Raw genomic sequence first — 6,000 nt, 5'->3', positions numbered from 1 at the left:
GAGAGAGAGAGAGAGAGAGAGAGAGATTTGTCCTGAGACAGGATTTCATATAGGCCAGGTCATATGATCCTCTTGCCTCAACTTCTGGAGTCCTGGGATGGCAGGCATGTTCGACCATGTCTAGCAAAAATACAATGTTTCTTTGTTTTATTGCATAATTTTGCCTCTGTTTGTGTGCATGAGTGTGTGTGTGTGTGTGTGTGTGTGTGTGTGTGTGTGTGTATGTAACATGTGGACAACTTTCCAGGAAATTCTCTCCCTCCACCATGTGGGCTCAAACTCAGGTCATCCTGTTTGGCAGCAAGCAACTTTACCTGCTGATCCATCTGGCAGGGCCAGAGAATCATTTTCAAAATTAAGTTTCTGTTAGAAATGCTGGGAGCCCGTGCTTGATTCTTTCTGTCTTTCGTAAATGTTTTCTGTCCCATCCATTTAGCTCTTTCTTACTGGATGGATAAGTGGATGATTAATAATCTGGGGAGAAAGCCGTTGGCACCATTTACATGCCAGCTGCTATTATGCAAAATTGCTATTCAGATTATGCAAACATTCTCCTCTCAGTGGGGTGAACTTGCTCCAAAGGAGGTGGGGAAGACCATGGAGGAGGAAGGAGAGACCTCAAAAAATACAGGCAGAGGGTCCCAAACCCCTAGAGCAAGGAGGGGTGCCACTTCCTACTTGAAGTTGCTTCAGCAACCCCCACAGCACAGCCCTGAGGAGGCAGAAACAGGAGGGTCTGGCAAGACAGCCAGCCTAGCCTACTGGGCATGCTCCAGGCCCAAGAGAGACCCTGTCTCAAAAACCAAGGTGGGCAGCTCCTGAGGAATAATACCTGAGGTGTATGCATGTGTGCATTGCACACGTACACACTCCCATACACACTGACAGAGACACACACACTCACTTCCATACACACTGACAGACACACACACTCACTCACATACACACTGACACACACACTCACTCCCATACACACTGACACACACACACACACTCACTCACATACACACACACACACTCACTCACATACACACTGACAGACACACACACTCACATACACACTGACACACACACTCACTCCCATACACACTGACAGACACACACACACACTCACTCACATACACAGACACACACATGCTCACTCCCATACACACTGACACACACACACACACACACACACACACACACACACTCACTTCCATACACACTGACAGACACACACACACTCACTCACATACACAGACACACACATGCTCACTCACATACACACTGACAGACACATACACAATTTTTAATACAAATACAGGCTCAGGCTGTGGGAATGAAACCAGTAGATAGAGTTGCCTCTGGCAGAAAGTGAGTGAGCCACTTAGCCCTCTTCTCTCAGGGTCTGGGTTCCTCATCCGAAAAAAAGAATTAAAGTTGGACATGGTGGTACAAGCCTGTCATCCTAGAACTGGAGAGGAGAGGATAAGAGAACATCAGGAGAACAGAGTGGCCTGGGCTACCTCATGGAGTCTGTGAAAGAAGGAGGAGGAGGGGGAGGAGGAAGAGGAGGAGGAGGAGGAAATGGGGGAGGAGGAGGGAGGGGGAGGAGGAGAAGGAAGAAGAGGAGCATTTTCATGTTTTGTTTGTTGTTTGTGTTTTGGGTTTTTTTGTTTTTGAGAAAGGGTTTCTCTGTGTGCCCCGGCTGTCCTATGATTCACTCTGTAGTCCAGGCAAGCCTTGAACTCAAAGAGATCTGCCTGCATCTGTCTCCCAAGTGTGGGGTTAAAGGAGTGTGCCACCACCCAGCTGGCATTTTCAAGTGTTTGACTGTTTTACCTGCATGTATGTATGTGCACTGTGTGCATGCAGTGCAGAGGAGGCGAGAAGGCCAGAAAGGGGCCAGGAGAACACTGTATCCCCTGGACCTGAAGAGACAGATATGCTGGGAACCAAATCCTGGTCCTCTGCAAGAGCAGCAAATGCTCTTACTTTCTGAGCCATCCCTCCAGACACCATGTCTGGGCTGCAAACCTGGTCAAAAGCCCATGGCTCGGAGCAGGGGTGTGGGTGGGGGCGGGGCATCATTAGCACTAGGACAATAATATCCCACATCAGTCTGCTCATGGGATGCATTATAAGGACACAGTGTCACCAAACATAGGGCACATCCCACCTTTCAGGGTACAACCCCAAGCATGGAGTCACAGAACTTTATGCCAATAGCTGCTCCATGCTCTCCCAATGCTCAGGGCGTGAGAGCGGGAGGTGGGGGGTGTTGTCACACGGCAGCACCGGGAAGGAAGGTTCCCAGGCTGCCACTCGGAACCCAGTTCAGTGTGACGAGAGCAACAGCGGAAGCTCTATGAATGAAGCCGAACATGACTTTCTTCGAGCCTAGAAATCTGTCAGGACACAGACACCCGCAGCTCCTGAGACTAATTTCAGCCTCTTCCTCTTTCCGTTGCCATCTCTTCCCATGGTTACAAGGATCTGGCAAGTGCTTTGGGGTTCCACACGCTGGGGTGACAGGCGTGATGTCTAAGAATATCTGCAGCTGCTTCCCAAGCATCTGTGAGGTTGTTTGCCTTGGGTTTTCTTTTTTTTTTTTAATTTATTTTTTTAATTTTTTTAGACCCTGTCTTTGGATCCCTGTCTGCTCAATAGCCTGGCCACTTGGTAGGCTGATGATACTAAGCAGGCTTCAGATCCGAGGGCCAGCAAGATGGCTCCGAAGCTACAGGAGCTTGCCACCAAGCTTGATGACCTGAGTTTGATCCCCAAGATTCACACAGCATGCGTGGCGTGGTGGCATACACCTTTAATCCCAGCACTCGGGAGACAGAGGCAGGCAGATCGATATGAGTTCGAAGCCAGCCTGGTCTACAAAGTAAGTCCAGGACAGCCAAGACTACACAGAGAAACCTTGTCTCAAAAAAAATGGAAACAAACAAACAAAAAAAAACCAAAACAAAACAAAAAAAGATTCACATGGCAGAAGAGGACTGAGTCCCAGAAATTGTCCTCTGAGCACCACATGCATGTGATGGCACACATGTGCTCCCTGCCCCCACACACATTCACACTGTGGTGGTTTGAATAGGCTTGGCCCCCATAGACTCATGTGTTTAAATGCTTGGCCCACAGGGAGTGGCACTTTTGGGAGCGGCCTTGTTGGAGGAAGTGTGTCGCGTGGAGGCAGGCTTTAGGTTCTCTCAGATATAAACTCAAGCTACGCCAACTGTGACAGTCTCCTCAAGAGGCAGAACCCTCAGCTCCTTCTCCAGCACCATGTCTGCCTGCGTGCCGCCATGCTTCTCACCATGACTATAACGGACTAAACCTCTAGAACTGTAAGGCAATCCCAATGAAATGTGTTCCTTTGTAAGAGTTGCCTTGGTCATGGTGTCTCTTCACAGCAACAAAACCCTAACTAAGACACACACACACACACATGAATAAATGTACAACATAAAATAAGGGTCAGAGAGATAGATGCCTCAGAGTTTGAGACCCCAGGTCCCTCTTGCAAGGATAGGGTTTGATTCCCAGAACCTACCTGATGGCCCTCAACTACCAGTACCTCCAGCTCCAGGGGAGTTGACGCCCTCTTCTGGCCTCCATGGGCACTGCAGACATGTCACGGACACATACACACATAAATGAAAGTTTAAAATAAGTTTTATTTTGTTTTTCAAAATAGGGTTTCTCTATGTAGTTCTGGCTGACCTGGAACTCGCTCTGTAGACCAGGATGGCCTCAGACTTACAAAGATCCACCTGCCTCTGGTTCCTGAGTGCTAGAATTAAAAGTGTGAGCCACCACATCTAGCTATAGGCTATAGAGTATAGAAATAAATTGTAAAAAAAAATAAAATAAGCTGGGCACAGTGGCACTCAGGAGGCGGAGACAGGCAGATTTGGAGACCAGCCTGGCCTACATAGTGAGAACCTGTCTCAAAACATTAATTAATTTTAACTGTGTAAAAGAAGAACTCAGAGTCTCCCCTCCAGAGGAACTGACACAGCCTTGGCCATGATTGTTAAGAGCATTTATCTCCTTGGGGAAATCTGCACATACAGCTGTTCTCAGAGTACAGGAGGACAGATGGGTGTCCTGATGGCCTCAAGAAGCTGCATGCTTAGGACTGCTGCTCTGTGGTAGGGTGCTCTAATCACCTGCCCACGGGCCCAGGTTCCACCCTCAGCCCCGTAAAAGGAAGTTTTGAGCCTGTTGTGGTATCATATGCCTGTAATCCCAGCATCTGGGGAGTGGAGGCAGGAATCCAAGGTCATCCCCAGATACTTAGTGAGTTTGAGGCCAGCCCAAAGTTAGAAAGAAAAGAAAGGGAGAGAGGGAGGGAGGGAGAGAGGGAGGGAGGGAGAGAGGGAGAGAGGGAGGGAAGGCAGGCAGGCAGATAGACCTGATCACAAGGGGCAGAATTGGATCCTGAAACTGTGTTGGCCACAGTCCAGAAGAGAGTGGCCGTTCTTTAGATGGGAGGGTCCAATAAGCCTCCACCCAAGACCATCACCCTCTGCTGTCTCTGCTTTGGGAACCTGAGCCCTGTGGATCACAGTAGACTGTAGCCCCTGCAGATCTCAAGCCCCTCTGACCACAGTGCCTATGCCGTTTGGCCTTCTTGACTTGCCAGGGGGGTAGGACGATGTAGCTAGAGTTAGGAATGGAAAAAGGAACCCATGGGTACTTCTTTCTCCCTTCCCTGCCACCCCTTCTAGCCCTGAAGCTCCAGCTGGGGGTATCTCCCCTGGCCAAGAACCTCCCGCTCCAACCACGTGACAGAATCTCCAGTCATATCTTCATGACTGCGTTGTGCCTCTCGAAGGCAGGGAAGACTAGCCTGTCTTGGGATGCAATCTGTGCTGAGTAGATCTAAACCCCCAAACAAATTATTTTCAGTCTAGTTATTATAGACTTCAGTATACAGCTGTTCCTGATACCATGGCAGCACCCGTCTTTAATACCAGCACTGGGGAGGCATAGGCAGGCAGATCTCTGAGTTCAAGGCCAGCCTGGTCTACAGAGATCCACCTGCCTCTGCCTCCCTAAATGCTGGGACTAAAGGTGTGTGCCACCACACCTGGCTTCACCAGCTATATTCTTAAGTTTAAAAGAAATGACATATTTCTGGGGTTGCGGTGACATTTCAATCTAGTGTACATTGTGTGGTCAGATTGAGATAGGCCGAATATCCATCACATTAAACAGTTATCATTTCTTCACGTTAAGGAGCACTCAAAATCCTCACAATTAGCTGTTCTGAAATCCACAATTAATTGCTGTCAACCGTAATCATCCCCCTGTGCTACAGAACATTAGGTTTTATTGCTCCCATCAAACCGCACCCCTGAGCTCATTCATCATCCGTTCCCCGTCCTCCCCAGTATGCATACGTCTGATCGTGATGGCACTTGGGGTTCTAAATAGCTGGGTCCTCACGTGACATGAACAACAAGCTGTGGTAACTGTGCTTTGACACAATTGGGAGGGGGGAACCTCAACTGAAGAAGTGCCTCCATCAGTCTGGACAGTGGGCAGACTGGACTACAAGAGGGCCCAGTCCACTGGGCCATCCCTAGGCAGGTGGGTCTGGGCAAGGCAGAGGTTGAAGGACTGTGAAGTGTTCCTACAGTTCCTATCTTCAAGGTTCTGGAATTCCTGCCTTGCTTTCTCTTGATGATGCAAATTGTCTGCCAAACAAACCCCTTTTCCCTTCCAAGTTGTTTTCAGTCAAGGCGTGCACCACGGCAAGAGAAAAAGCAAACTAGGACCACTATTAGCACTAAAATTCTAGCTTGTTATTATGCAAGCTCAGTCTTTGGAACCTGAGCCAGTTGTGGGAGGGGTGTCAGGGGTGTCGGCAGTGAAAGCTTTTAGGACCAAGGTCCTCAGAAGATGGAAGAATATGATGGAGAATTTGGTCCTTCAAGCAGAACAGTAGCCATCTTCCTTAGGTCAGCTTGTGCCTGCTTGCAAGTCCCTCATGTGTGACTT

This window comes from Acomys minous (assembly GCF_964271855.1).
Source record: "Acomys minous genome assembly, chromosome: 16".
Taxonomy (NCBI): Eukaryota; Metazoa; Chordata; class Mammalia; order Rodentia; family Muridae; genus Acomys; species Acomys minous.
The sequence above is the reverse complement of the archived record's forward strand: the minus strand, read 5'-3'. Positions refer to the sequence as shown.